This window comes from Molossus molossus, unplaced genomic scaffold, assembly GCF_014108415.1.
Source record: "Molossus molossus isolate mMolMol1 unplaced genomic scaffold, mMolMol1.p scaffold_m16_p_8, whole genome shotgun sequence".
Lineage (NCBI taxonomy): Eukaryota > Metazoa > Chordata > Mammalia > Chiroptera > Molossidae > Molossus > Molossus molossus.
In genome coordinates, this window is record NW_023425402.1 from 67677468 (window position 1) to 67693278 (window position 15811).

The 15811-nt window shown below is 40.1% G+C and overlaps 1 protein-coding gene across 2 annotated transcripts in view; it reads right to left on the bottom strand.

Annotated features, from left to right (window-relative positions):
• The window catches only part of METTL24 (methyltransferase like 24), a 102255-nt gene that overhangs the window by 31991 nt on the left and 54453 nt on the right, over nt 1–15811 (bottom strand). The gene's annotated exons all lie outside the window — the stretch shown is intronic.

The following is a 15811-nucleotide window of genomic DNA, read 5'->3' on the forward strand; positions in this document are numbered from 1 at the left end:
AATTTTGACTTGTTTAGCACCCATTTATGATAAAAACTCTCAGCTAAATGGGAATAGAGGGATCATACCTCAACATAATAAAGGCCACATATGACAAATCTACAGCCAACATCATACTCAGTGGGCAAAAACTTAAAGCATTTCCCTTAAGATCAGAAACAAGACAAGGATGTCCACTTTTACCACTCTTTTTCAACATAGTACTGAACTCCGAGCCACAGAGATCAAACAAGGAGAAGAAATAAAAGGCATCCAAATTGGAAAGGAGGAAGTAAAACTGTCATTACTCACAGATGACATGATATTGTACATAGAAAACCCTAAAGACTCCACCAAAAATCTGCTAGATTTAATAAATAACTTCAGCCCTGGCCAGTTTGGCTCAGCGGTTAGAGCATCAGCCTGCGGTCCAGAGAGACCCGGGTTCGGTTCCCGCTAAGGGCGCGTACTTCGGTTGCAGTTTGTCCCCGGCGCTGGTCCGTCGTGCGGGTGGCAGCCACTCGATGTGTCCCTTTCACATCGATGTTTCTCTCTCTCTCTCTCCCTCCCACTCTATCTGTACAAAGAATGGAAAAAATGTCCTCGGGTGAGGATAAAAAATAAATAAATAAATAAATAAATAAATAAATAAATAACTTCAGCAAAGTAGCAGGGTAAAAAATTAATACACAGAAATCAATGGCATTTTTATATACCAATGATGAACCCTCAAGAAAGAGAAACTAAAAAACAATCCCATTTACCATTACAACAAAAAAATAATATACCTGGGAATAAACTTAACCAACAGGTAAAAGACTTGCATTCAGAAAACTATAAGACATTGAAAAAGGAAATAGAGGAAGATACAAACAAATGGAAACATATACCATGTCCATGGATTGGAAGAATTAATATTAAAATGTACATACTACCTAAAGCAATCTACAGATTCAACACAATCCCTATTAAAATACCAATGGAATATTTCACAGATCTAGAACAAATATTCCAAAAATTTATAAGGAACCAAAAAAGACCCCAAATAGCCACAGCAATCTTAAGAAAGAAGAACAAGGTTGGAGAAATCACAATATCAGATATCGCAACACCAGATACTATAAAGCCATTGTAATCAAAACAGCCTGGTACTGACACAAAAACAGGCATATAGATCAATGGAAGAGAATAGAGACCCTAGAAATTGACCCATGTCATTATGGTCAATTCATATTTGACAAAAGAGGCAAGAGCACACAATGGAGTAAAGATAGTCTCTTCAATAAATGGTGCTGAGAAAATTGGACAGGTACATGCAAAAATAATGAAACTAAACCACCAACTTGCACCATATACAAGAATAAACTCAAAATGTATAAAAGACTTAAATGTAAGTCACAAAGCCATAAAAATCCTAGAAGAAAACATAGGCAGAAAAATCTGATATTTCACACAGCAGTATTTTCACCAATATATCACCTAGGGCAAGGGAAACAAAGGAAAAAATTAACAAATGGGACTACATCAAACTAAAAAGTTTCTGCACAGCAAAAGTAACCATCAACAAAATTAAAAGGAAACCTACTGTATAGGAAAACATATTCACCAATTATATATCTGATAAGGGTTTAAGTTTCAAAATATACAAAGAAGTCATACAACTCAACTCCAGGAAGACAAACAACCCAATTAAAAAATGGGCAAAGCGCCTAGTTAGTGTGGCTCAGTGGATTGAACGTCACCTCATGAATTGAGAGGTCCCAGTTCGATTCCTTGTCAGGGCACATGCCTGGGTTGCAGGCTTAATCCCCAGTAGGGGGTGTGCAGGAGGCAGCCGATTGATGTATCACATTGATGTTTTTATCTCTCTTTCAAAAACTCAATAAAAAACATTTTTAAAAAAAAATGAGCAAAGGACCTGAATAGACTGTTTGCTAAATAAGTTACACAGATGTCCAAAAGACATAAAAAAAATGCTCAACTTCACTAATCATCAGAGAGATACAAATTAAAACTACCAACTTCCGGTCAAGATGGAAGCGTAGGTAAATGCGGTATCGTGTCCTCCCACAACCACATCAAAGTTACAACTAAACTACAGAACAACCATCATTCAAAGCTGCCTGAAATCGAGCTGAATAGAAGTCCTACAACTATGGAATTAAAGAAGAAGCTGCAGCCCTGGCCAGTTTTGCTCAGCGGTTAGAGCATCGGCCTGTGGTCCAGGGGGACTGGGGTTCGGTTCTTGCTAAGGGTATGTACGTTGGTTGCAGTTTGTCTCTGGCCCTGGTTGGTCGTGGGGGTGGCAGCCACTCAATGTGTCCCTTTCACGTCAATGTTTCTCTCTCTCTCTCTCTCTTCCTCCCACTCTATCTGAACAAAAAAAAATGGGAAAATGTCCTTGGGTGAGGATAAAAAAAAAGAAGAAGAAGAATCCTCATAGAGACTGGTAGGAGGAGCGGAGGCAGATGGGCTGGTCCCACGTGTGGCGGATAAAGAGGACACCTCAACTGGGTAGGCTCTCCCTGAGGACTGAGGGGTCCCTTTCCCACACCAGGTGCCCCGTTCAGGGTTCCAGTGCCAGGAAGAGAAGTCCCCATAACATCTGACTGGAAAAATCAGCGGGAACTGAGGCTCAGGGAGGCTGATGCAGCTGGAGCCCCAGGCAGCTCCTTAAAGGGCCCGCGCACGGACTTACTCGGACTCTCTCCCTCTAAGCTTGGAGTGAAGGCAGCTCGAGGGGTGCCAGAGATATACAGGGAAGAACTGAGCTGTTTGGAATTGGAGCAAGGGCTGGAGAGGGGGTTTTCTCCTGGACAGACCTGCTGTCAGAGACCTTTGTTCCTTTGGTGAGCCCTTCCCTGGGGCGGCAGACAGCCATCATATCTGGGACTCCAGCAACCTGGCTCATACTGGTTGTCCCACCCTGGTGATTCCCTGAGGCCCTGCCCCACCCAACTTTCAGGCCCACCCAAGCTGTTGCCAGTTGCTTAACCATAGGATTGGCCTGTCTTAGATTCTGCTTCAGGTTTTCCAAAATTCTTTTAAATAAGCAGCATCTGGTCTCAGATAGTCCCATACCTCTCATTAAGTAATACACAGAAACAAACACAGGGAGGCAGACAAAATGAGGAGACAAAGAAACAGGTCCCAAATAAAAGAAAAGAACAAAACTCCAGGAAAAGAACTAAGTGAAATGGCGACAAGCAACCTAGCAGATGCTGAGTTTAAAACACTGCTTATAAGGATGCTCAATGAACTTAGTGAGAACCTCAGTGAACTTGGTGAGGGCCTCAAAAGCATAAAAAAGGACCATTCAGAATGAAAGATGCACAGTCAGAAATGAAAGAGGCGCTAACTGAAATAAAGAATAATTTAACAGATTCAATAGTAGAGTAGGTAAACCCAAGAAGCAAACCATCGATTTGGAATCTAAGGAAGCAAAAACACCCAATCCGAACAGAAAAAAAAAAAAAAAAGAATCCAAAAAAATGAGGAGAGTGTAAGGAGCCTCTGAGACAACTTCAAGCGTGCCAATATTTGCATCTTGGGGGTGCCAGAAGGAGAAGAGAGAGAACAAGAAATCGAAAACCTATTTGAAACAATAATGGCAGAAAACTTCTCTAACCTAGTGAAGGAAACAGACATACAGGTTCAGGAAGCACAGAGAGTCCCAAACAAGATGAACCCCAAGAGGCCCACACCAAGACACATCATCATCAAAATGCAAAAGGTTCAAGACGAAGAGAGAATCTTAAAAGCAGCAAGAGAAAAGCAGTTGGTTACCTACAAGGGAGTTCCCATAAGGCTGTCAGCTGATTTCTCAAAAGAAACTTTGCAGACCAGAAGAGAGTGGTAAGAAATATTCAAAGTGATGAAAAGCAAGAACCTACAACCAAGGTTACTCTATCCTGCAAAGCTGTCATTTAGAATCGATGGCCATATAAAGAGTTTCCCAGACAAGGAAAAGCTAAAGGAGTTCATCACCACCAAACCATTATTATATGAAATGATGAAGGGTCTTTTTGAAGAAAAAGATAAAATATATGAACAAACAAAATGGCAATGAATACATATCTATTGTCGATTGAATCTACAAACAAAATGAACAGGCCAAACAGAAAAATTCTCATAGATACAAAGAACATTTTGTTGGTTGCCAGATGGGAGGGGGGCTGGGGGAATGGGTGAAAAAGGTGAAGGGATTATGAAGTACAAATTAGTTGCTAAACTGACAAACCTCAAAGGGGAGAGGGGTTGGGGGTGAGAAGAAATAAACCAAAGAACTTATAAGCATATATGCATAACCAGTGCACACAGGCAGGAGGTGTCGGGAGTGGGGAGGAGGGGGTCAATGGGGTGAAAAAATGAGGAACATCTGTAATACATTCAACAATAAAAATAAGTTAAAAAAAATTAAAACTACAATGAGGTATCACCTCACACCTGTCTAAATGGCTACCATTGATAAATCAACAAACAACATACAGTTAGTCTTGCACATAAGGTATTATATCCCCATTTTTCAGAAAAATAAAATGTGGCTCAAACAGTCTTCATTCACCTGCACTAAGCACACAACTAACAGGAGTTAAAGCAGGTATTAGGGTCTTTTTGGCTGAGAGCCAGTGACCCTTCCACTGGGTAACAATAGCCCAATTTTGCCACTTGCGTCAAAAACAGCATTCCAAAATATGTCAACACCATCGTTTTCCTGTGCCAATAACATGGCCAGAGACACTGAGAAGCCCTCAGGACTCCTCTCTGACAGATAACCAGATCTGTCCAGCTCATTAGAATAATAATGCCATGGCAAACAGCAAAACTAATAAAAATTTCTAAGGAAAGAGCTGTGCCAAATATTTTTGTGGCCTGCCTCTTTCTTTGCCTTGATTGTTAGCAAAATAAAACACTAGACAGAATAATAACTACATCTTTCATTGGTTTGGGGATCCGGTAAACAGATTCTTTTTCTAAAACCAGGAACAAGGAGTTTAAGTCTCCAAATATAATGCTTATGCATGTTAAATATCTGAAATTCCCTTTAAAATTTCAAGAATGAAATTTTAATTTAAAATATCTATAAATAGCACGAGATTGAGCAAAATGTTACATTTGAGCCAAATGAGGAAAAGGCCCTTTTCTATCTTTATAGAACATAATTCTTTAGGGAATAGAGGCAGTGTACTAAGAATAGAAAACATTTTCTCCCTGAATACCCACCACTCCCTAACATCACTACACTTTCATCTTACATCCACAGGCAGCTTTCTTTTTTCTCCCCCAAAGAAAAGACAGGGACATATCTGGTGGAAATACCTCAACATCTCTGAATGTTAGATGATATGCAGAATTAGGAAAAGAATGTTACTGGGAAAATGTTTTCCATAATTGCACCAGAGATCAATAGAGGCAAGCAAGGAAAAGCTAGTAATCTATTAAACACATTCACTGCTCTCTGGGGCCATCCTCAGAGAATGGAGGGAAGCTAAATAGCAGGGAGGGAACAAAGGAAAGAGGTCTAATCACCAAGGGTTTGAATGGCTCACTCACCCACCCACCAAACACTTAACAGAGTCCTCACTCTGGACTAGGCATCAGGAATACAAAAATAAATGGCATATTAGATTGAATTTCTCTATTATACACTCCCACGGCACATGCTACTTCTTTGTAACACTCATTACAGGATCACATTTCTGTCTTTTTAGCGACATGTTAAATCTTAAGAGACTTCTTAATGGGAATGTAAAATAGCACAGCCACTGTGAAAAACTGTATGGCAGTTTCTAAAAAAAAAAAAGAATTACCATAGGATCCAGCAATTTCATTTTTAGATCTATAACCAAAAGAATGAAAAGCCAAGTTTGAAAAGCTATTTGCACCCATTCTCACAGCATTGTTCTTCACAATAAAGCAAGAGGTAGAAGCAACCCAATTGTTCTTTGACAGATAAATAGATAAGCAAGATGTGGTATATACATACAAGGGAAATCTATCACATGCCACAACATGGACGAACTTTGAGGACATTACACTAAGTGAAATAAGACAGTCACAAAAAGACAGATATTATACGATTCCACTTATATGAGGTACGTACAGTTGTCAAATTCACTAACACAGAAACTATAATGGTGGTTGTCAAGGGCTGAGAGAAGAGAGGAATTAGGGTTTAATACATATAGAGTTTCAATTTTGCAAAATAGAAATATTCTACAAATTAGATGTACAACAATGTGGAGATGGGTAGCATTACTCAACTATACACTTAAAAATGGTTAAGAAGGTAAATTTTATGTTATGTGTATTTTACCACAATTAAATATATTTATAATTAAAAAAAGACTTGTTTATTTTTTGTATCTTTATTATTTAAGCACAGGTCCTTGCATATAGAATATACTTAATAAATATTTACTCTATGTATGAATGGCTGGACAGATGGACAGACCGGACATACAGATGGGAATGGAAACAGAAGTGAACATATAAACCAATAATCACCATGCCACATGCATAGAGAAATAGCCCCTGTGAATGTGAAGTAAAGAGTTCTTGTTATAGTTGACTTAGACGTATTTATCATATAGAATTACTGTTTTATCTATCAGTACCACACAAACATTTTAATATAGATTTAGTTCTATCTCATTGAATAATTCTTTTTTTTTTTTCTTATTTCTTTTTCACTACAGTACAATCTGTCTTCTAACCTGGATGATATTGACACAAAGAAAAATCCATTTCCTGGCACCTTTGCCCTTTCCAGCACCTCTCTTAATTCAAAAGGGTGATGTGAAATGAAGCTCACATTCAACACTGCCGGAGACGGAAGCAGGTGATAAGTTGCTTGCCCATAGGTTATTAATCAGCCGTACTCTGGGGCACAGTGTTAGGAAGCTGTGTCATGTAATAAACAGCAGGCAAAGAGAATAATCTCCATTTTCCGACTCTGAAGTGCAGGCATGTGCTATAAAACTGAATTGACATCTGTTAGCAGGCTTGTCACATGGATGGAGTTTTTTTTCCTGCAGAATCTGGAATAAATTAAATCTTAAAATAAAACTTGGAACAGAGAGGCTGCTTTACATAATTCCCTCAATTGGTGTGCTGTGAACCCATAGCACTGATTTTAAAGAGATCTTGTAAGAAATGTTGCATTATCATTTTAATTGCAAAACTGTTGAATGCCAAGCCATGCTAGGAGATTTGTGTGTTTTTTTTTAAATGACCCTGATATTTTTCACTAAAATGTGGCAAATGAAATGTTCCTTTTCTAATATTTTTACCAGCTGGAAAATATATCAGGTTTTACCTCTAAATGCAAGTGTGACCGCCTTTTCCCAAGCCCCTGGAGTCTGCTTCACGGGTGTTTTGTTATGCTTGGGCACCTCAGGGAATGGCATGGCTGAGCTCCTCAGGCAGAAGTGGACAGCCTGGTGTGACCTCACAGGATCTGCTCAGGAGCCCGCCCCCTCGGAGGCTTCACTAATATGATAGCAAGTTCTGGGGGCTTTTACTGTCAGAATACATCAAATATTTTTAACACACACAAAGGAACTTGCTGAGCTGCATGACCCAGCAAATCTGAACTGCAAGCACTGAACATGACATTCCCCTAAAGAGCAAAGTCTCCTTTAGGAAAGGAAGTCACACAGAGGGAAACCTTTACGGGAACCTGACACTTAGCGCCCTTCTGCTCCCTTGGGAGTCACTTGGCTCTTAGTCCCACAATTTTGTCAAAATGGCAAGATACTCAGACAAATACGCCCACCTCTGGTTCACAGCAAAGAAGAAAAACAAATGCCAGCTCCCTGGAGACTAATTTCCTCCATATGTGAAATCTTCTTCTTTTGTAATGTTACCAGGCCCCTTTGAAATTCTCAAAGAGGGATTTTTGCCATAATGCTTTCTTTTATATAAAATCCCAGTTCTGGCCCTGGCTGATTTAGCTCAGAGGTTAGCCTGCAGACCAAAGGGTCCTGGGTTCGATTCCCAGTCAAAGGCATGTACCTGGGTTGCAAGTTAGATCTTCCACCCTGGTTGGGGTCGTGCAGGAGGCAACCAATGGATGTGTCTCCCTCACATCCATCTCTCTCTCTCTCTCCCCCTCCCTCCCTTCCACTCTCTCTAAAAATCAATGGAAAAATATCTTTGGGTGAAGTAAAACAAAACAAAAATTTCTTTACAAAAAAAAAATTTCTTTTTAATCCCAGTCCCAGTCTCAGCTAAACTTCTTCATTTCTCTCACTGACAGGAGTTTATTTGCTGCCAATCTTCTCAAGTGACAGATGTTATATGTCATACACTATACAACAAGCAGAAAGGACATCGCAACTTGATAGAGACAGGGAGGGAGGCTGCAGAATGGGGCAGCCAGGCTCTGGACCACCTTCTTGTTCTTTTTTTTTTTTTTTTTTGGTGGTACGTGCCCCTAGCGGGAACCGAACCTGGAACTCTCTGGTCCACAGGCCGAGGCTCAACCGCTGAGCCAAACTGACCAGGGCTCACCTTCTTGTTCAAAGGGCTTTGTGCACAGCAGGGGATGAGGGTTTGCAAAAGGAAGACTGAGCCACTAAAGTCCTCTCTACACACCGAGAGTCATCAAAGGGTGATCTTCATATCACCAGGTTAGAGTGGGGCGAGGAGGGTTAAAAACGCAGCTTCCTGCGCCCCATGCCAGACCAGCTCAGAGTCTCTGAGGCTGGTCCTGGGTTTGACATTTTAGTCAAGTTCCCTAGGTGACTCAATTCTGCGCTTGTGGCTTGATGCTGTTATTTTTTTATTTGTTTTCCAGTGTTCCAAATTCTGACAGTAAACTCTGAGAACCACTTGGTTGCACAGGAGGGAGTGGGTCTCCAAATTCCAGAGCAACAGTCACACGAAACGCCAGTCATGGCTTCTGCCCAATGAAAACCAAGGGGAGAACACAAACCACCGCTAAGTCTGGATATACCAAGTTCATTCTTCAAAAGGGCTTTGTAACCTATTGTATCTACACGCTAGCTAAATATTGAATGGTGTGGAAGTCATTAAGAAGAGTCCAGGCATTTTTTTAAATGGACGTTGGATCTTAATCTCAGTTCCAATAAAAGAACAGCAGTATTTCTCTAACCAAAGCCAGATAAGATGTGCCCTTCTCCCTTCTGTAGTGAGGTCACTCAAGTGCCTTCCTCAAGAGGAGCAGTAGTAGCCGTGTCCCCACCCAGACACCCTCAAATAGATCACTAATGATGGCACTCACAGCTGACAGCCCCCCTCAACCCTCCTCCCCACTCACCCTGGTGCCCAGGAGGGGGGTCGGCTACACAGCCAGGAGGGGCCAGGCTCTGTCGTAGCTGCAGGAATGGCTCTGCAGGAGCCCAGGCATTTTGCTTCACAGCAAATCTCACCATTAGAGAAGAGTGAAAAGGATAAAAAGCCAAAACTCATTTTCCTAAATGTTGAGGGAGGAAGTTCTTAACTCACTTTCTCAAGATGGCTTGTCCTTAGAGTCCACTGCAGACTGATGCAGACCGAAAGATGTCTCTGCATTTCAAATTGCAATTCAGGACCATGAATGACTCATTACTTCTAAATTGCCACTGGCTTATTTCACAGAAAACACAGCACCATTGTGATTAAATAGCAATTCTGCAAGATGAAGCTGCCTTCAAACACGCAGACAGATACCTCTCACTGAAGAAGGAATATAAACAAATCTATATAGAAGGTTGTACTGGGGCCTAAACGAATCACCTGGATTTCCTCCTTTACCACAGCATATCCTGTTTCCCTGGAGTTTTCCACCCAAATGTTCTGAAACATCACTGACTAAGGCTAATTAATTCTCAAATAGGTCGTATAAAAGAGAAAGTATTCAAACTTTGATACCTGCACATTTTATTTAGGAAGGGTCTCTAGCCTCCAGCCGCACAAAGCTGAGTTAGGAACACACATCTGAGAGCAGGGGTCCAGCTAAACCATTAATCACCCAGGACTCAGGCATGTCTGGGCCTTGAATGGGTGGCAGACAACCAGAGGACATTTTTGTCCCAGGAAAACAGCACGGTGCCTCGTGTACAGTGGGCTGGCACGGGAATGGACATGGAAAATGATCTGGAGCACAGCACAGCATCTGTGCCTCACACCAGCCTTGGCAGGACTAGTGCTGAGGAGGGAGGACATCCGCAAAGTGGCCGAGTGCTGGGCCTCTGGAGGAGTGCCGCCCAGCTTCAACTCTGAGCACTGCCAACTACTAGTCAACATCCTGCGCTCCTGTGTTTCCCAAGCTGCGCTTCCAATCTTACTACTCAGCAGACCTCAGTGATCCTTAGGGTACTAGAAATGTTTTGTATCTAAACTGTGTCCTTATCAATATTCTGTTTGCAATATCATACAGATATGTTGGTTTGCTATTGGGGGAAGCTGGGTAAAGGGTAATGGAATCTCTGTGTTACTTCTTACAAAAACATGTGAAGCTGTATCACAAAAAAAAGTGTATTTATTTAGAAAAGCACTCTAACCTAGTTTTTTAAAATGATAATGACAGACATCCTTATTTTTCTCCAACTTTAATAAGGATATTTCCATTGTTTTTATATTAATCATGATTCCAGCTCTTGGGTTGAGAATACCAAAGTAAAAAGCAATGTATCCAAATATATCAGCAATCATGATTTTAAAATATGAATTAAATTCACATATATAGATGATGTGTTAAGGAAATACCCATCCATTCCTTTCCATTGAGGTTTTTATTTTTTATTTTAATTTTCAGAGATAATAATTATGTGTGTTTGTGTGTGTGTGTGTATCATAGAGAGGAAAAATGTAGTAAATACTAACAATTGGTAAATCTCAATAAGGAATATATGCGAGTTCATTGTATTATACTTATTCTTGCAACTTGCAACTTCTGTGTTTAAAATTTTTTCAAAAGAAAATGTAAAAAAATAAGGTAAAATTAAAATGCCAGAAAATAATCACGTGGGGGCGGGGGGTCCATATTCATTGGGCAGTGAACTTGCTATAATCTTTGTTGTATTTAGGAGGAATATAAAAATACTGATAATTTTACACGTTGTTTTAAAATTTTGTATATTTATTTATTTATTGCTAATTCTCACCCGAGACTATTTTTCCATTAATTCTTTAGACAGCGTAGAATGGAGGGAGGGAGAGAGAGAAAGAGAGAAACATCAACATGAGAGACATCAGCTGGTTGCCTCCCGCATGAGGGATTCGAACACGCAACCCAGGTACGCGTCCTTGACTAGAACTAGAACCCACAGGCTGATGCTCTAACCACTGAACAACCGGCCAGGGCTATAGTTATATACATTTAAAATTTAAGGGTAATCATAAAGAAGTAAAAAAAAGCTTTGGTAAGAAGAGAAAGAAGAATAGAAAACCAAAAAAGCCCAATTTAAAAGAGTAAAAAATTAGTCCAAATATGCCAGTAATCACAGTAACTATGAGCATAAGTGAATTGAACACACCTATTTAAGGACAAAGATAATCAAGTTGGATTTAAAAACACAATCCAAGCATATACTGAATGTCATTCTTATACGCTAAAACTATATCCAAAAAATGAAAGTGAAGGAATCTAGAATGGCATTTCATAAAATATACTTATCCAACAAAAGCTGGAATGGCAGAACTAATAGCAGACAAAATAGAATTTAAGGCAAAGATTTCTAAGAATAAAACGTGACATCATATATACACATGGTTGAATTTTCTTCCAGAAAGGATCTATCATTCTCCATTTCCAGCAGCAAAGCATAAGTATTATTCCCAACAAGCATTCCAATGTAGGGCAGTATCAGTATCTTGTTTATATTTGCTAATTTGATAAGCAAAAAGAAAAAGGAATCTTTCTGTAGTTTAATTTCCAAGCCCATATTCTCTTTAATACAGCAGTGACCACAAAACAGATGTTCTGTGATCAACGGGGAGCCCTCCACCCAGGGAAGCAGAAACTGCCCCTCTGATGAGGGTCCATGGAACACTCCGCTGCTGGGACAGTGTCCAAGGAGGAGAGGGAGGACCCCCTCCTTCCTCAGCACTGAGCAGGCAGGAAGTCCAGCTTTACCTGGGTCGTGCCCCTCGGGTTACATCTGCTCTGTATTAATTCTCAGAAGCTTATTTCATTTCTGTACGGCACGGTCTTTACTTTCCATACAATCGCAGCAAAACTGTTCAGTACCCCGAGGCAGCAAACAATAATCGTTCCCAACAACCATGTCTGAAGGACCAATTGCCCTTCAGTTTCACACAAAGCTTTCATTAAAAATTCTTAACTGGAATTAGGTGCAGTTAGCAATTTCCAGAAAAATCTCCAAAGTATTTTCCCTGCAAATAGAGCAAGAAAATGTTTACCATGAAACTTTGTAAAAATTTCCTGAACTTGTTAATAAAAATTCTTCGAACTTACAAACAAATGACTAATTCATGCCAGGCACTCGGCTGGAGCCTTTCGTGCTGTGTTTTCTGACCTAATTTTCAAAAACAATCCATGTAGGTAGTATCATTGTCCCAATTTTACTGACAATCAAACTGAGCGCCGGAGAGTCATTTAAGACTTGCCCGATGCCAAAAGCCAACACGAGGACCCATGCTTCAAACCTAGATTAATGAATTTGCAGAGGTAAGCTCATGTAGTCCTGTTATCCATATCATCAGCATGGCTGAGGCTGAAAAAACTAATTTATCCTTAACCTGCCTGGATCATTTAGCATACTCTGTGTAATAAAGACCTTTTTTAAAAAAGTATAGATTATGATTAATATGTGCAGAAATTTCAGATTCAGTATTTCTAGTCATATTCTGGAAAAATGCGTGGTTACAGCAGCAAGCAGTTGTGTAAGGACAGTTAATCATTTCAGATAGTGCTGGGTTCAGGTGAGATTATTCCCTGGCAGACTGGGCTTCTGGCTCCTGTGCTTTTGCTGATGCAGCTGCTCTCACTTGACGCTTTAAACAGATTTTTTTATTTATAGTTTGAAGTTAAAATTACCAAAGGGTTTTAAAAGCACTAAGAAAGCCATATGCATCTTTCTGTCACCATCTCAAAATACTGCCTTTCATTCTGCCTACATTTCTGCCAGAGTTCTGGAATCAAGGTCTGATAAAAAGAAAAAAAAAATAACAGCGTACCATGGAAAACATCACCAAACGTATGAGATGCTTTAAAGCCATGACATGGTTTCTGTAAGTCACTTTCCGGAAAAAAATGAGAAAAGAAGGCAAGGCGAAAAGCGCGGCCATGTTTTTGCATGTGGTTGTTTGGTTTTTTCCTTCTTGCTCTCCCTGCCAGAGGCACGTCCTACTGGCCAGTGCCTGTACACAAGCAGAAAAATGAAAACACACCTTGCTTGCCACAGGCCAGAAACGAGATTCCCCTTTATCTGGCATCACATAGCTCCCAGAAGCATGTTCCTGAAGGAAGCCATCACTCACCGGTGGGCTTAGTTTTTGGTGTTGTTTTAGAGCATTCCTCCAAAAATCATCCGAAGAAAGAATATCAGTCTCTCTTACGTTCTTCAACAAGGGATGTGTCTTTTAAGCAGCAGAAACACCTGGCACTTCTGAGCCAGATCACTTTCATTATTACTGAGGGTTTTTTCCTTTTTTTTTTTTTTTTTATGGTGGTAAAATACATATGAAAATTAGCATCTTAACTATTTTTAAGTGACATGATTCATGTGTTTAACAAAAGTAAGTAGCCTTAGGAATGCAAGCAATTTCCCAGAACGGCTCTGCTTCCAGGTGTGTGCGGAGGCTGCTGCTCCAGGAGCAGTGGGGTGAGGGCATCCTGCCTCATCTCAGCGTGGAGGTTTGCCTACTTCAGCTCCCCTGGAGTTCAACGCACAAATCAGGTGCGAACCTGGATGTCTAAAAACGCCTTTTCCACAGGCAGTGTGGCTTAGATAAATTACATCCACAGATCATTTTTCAAAGCCTCACTTTATCCTCACATTTACCAAATCTTTGGCTAAAATACTAAAAACAAAAGCAAAATCGCTTTGTTTCACCTCTTTTCTCTACTCAGTCTTTTCTTAGGAAGAGTGGGGGTGGATAGAGCCAGGATGTAAAGAGCATTAAGGAGGAGCAGGAAAATGCCTAATGAACACAAAGATCAGTAGTTAGCTCTATAAATAATCTAGAGTTGACATATTCGAGAATCACACCTGTGATTTTCAGGTGTAAAAAAAACAGGTCTATGAAGGTAACGAGCACCAAGATCAGAATAAAGTTCTAAAAAATATTCTCCCTTCTTTGGGTTCTGTTCACAGACTTTACCCCAAAAGTCCTCTATATTTTTCATTAAGGCTTCTAACTATTCAATGCTAGTTACTCTCAGTATCAAAGCAAAATACAAATCAATAGTTAATTACAAGTTAAAAAAACAGCAAATTCTTTGAAGTTGTTCTTGAAGAAGCTCCTGCTGTTGAATTAAATGGAGTTTTTGAAGAAGAAGAAGAGGAGGAGGAGGAGGAGGAGGAAGAAGAAGAGAAGAAAGAACATACCATGGAAAAGCCCTTTTATTAAAGATCAAGCAGCACACTCAAGTTTAAACTCCATGTACACTGTTTCTCCAAAATACCCATTCTGGCATGTTCTAAATTGCATGTCATCTCTGGCTGGGAATAGGAGGCAAAGATAGGCCAAGCCCAAGAGGGTTGGCAATCAAACATAAGCAACTACACTCGGGAGAATTTCCCTAGTATCTGCCTACAACATGCAGTTAGCTCAGCTCTACACCAAAATGTGCTTTTAAGAACACAGTTCAAAGTACAAGTCCCTTTCTTTGCTACCCATTCACAATAAAATATTTGTAGAGATTTGACATCCTTTGAACAGAAGTATCTCAGTTGCAGCACACTTAATGTCCATTCAATTTTACAAAGTACATTTTAATCAAAGCTCCACATATTTTCTGACCTTTAAGAGCCTGGAGACTCAAAATAGTTGTCACGACAGTGAGAAACAGGATGCACAAGCAAACTGTTACCAAATATAAACCCGATTCCGATTATTTTTTGTATGTAAGGCTGACACAGGTTGTTCCCTCTGTCTGGAAATCTTAAATCAACTGCCCATCAGAAATGATACTCTGGAGCCTATGCCATAGTAGGTTTGTTAGTCTCCCTATCCAGTCTTAGCCAAAACTTGACTTAGCGCTACTCAACAGCAACTAAAATGTTTAAATCAATTTAAATATCTCTATCCTTGTCAAAAGCTTATGTCTACAGAGCTGACTCTGTAAATAATGATGGGTAATGGGTAAGACTGAAACTACAAAATAGTCATGGGGAAATAAAGTACAACATAGGGAATATAGTCAATAATATTGTAATAACTATGTATGGTACCAAGTGGGTACTGGAAATACTGGGCTGATCACTCTGTGAAGTATATAATTGCCTGGCGATATGCTGTACACCTCAAACTAATATAAAATAATATTGAATGTGCACTGTAATTGAAAAATAAAATATTAAAAAACTGGACCTTCACCTATCCAATTCTTGGTTTGCCTTTAAAAAATACAGCCATGACTGATTTGGCTCAGCAGTTCGTGTTGGCCAGTGGACCAAAGAGTCGCAGGTTTGATTCTGGTCAAGGGCATGTACCTTGGTTGAGATTTGGTCCCCGGCCCTGGTTGGGTTCACATGGGAGGCAACCAATTGATGTGTCCTTCTCACATGGATGTTTCTCTCTCTCTCTCTCCCTCTCTCTCTCTCCCACCCCCCCACCCCCCAACACTCTATCTGGTGATAAATGGGAAAATATCCTTGGGTGAGGATTAAAAAAATATATATACAGTTTATGAGTTTGT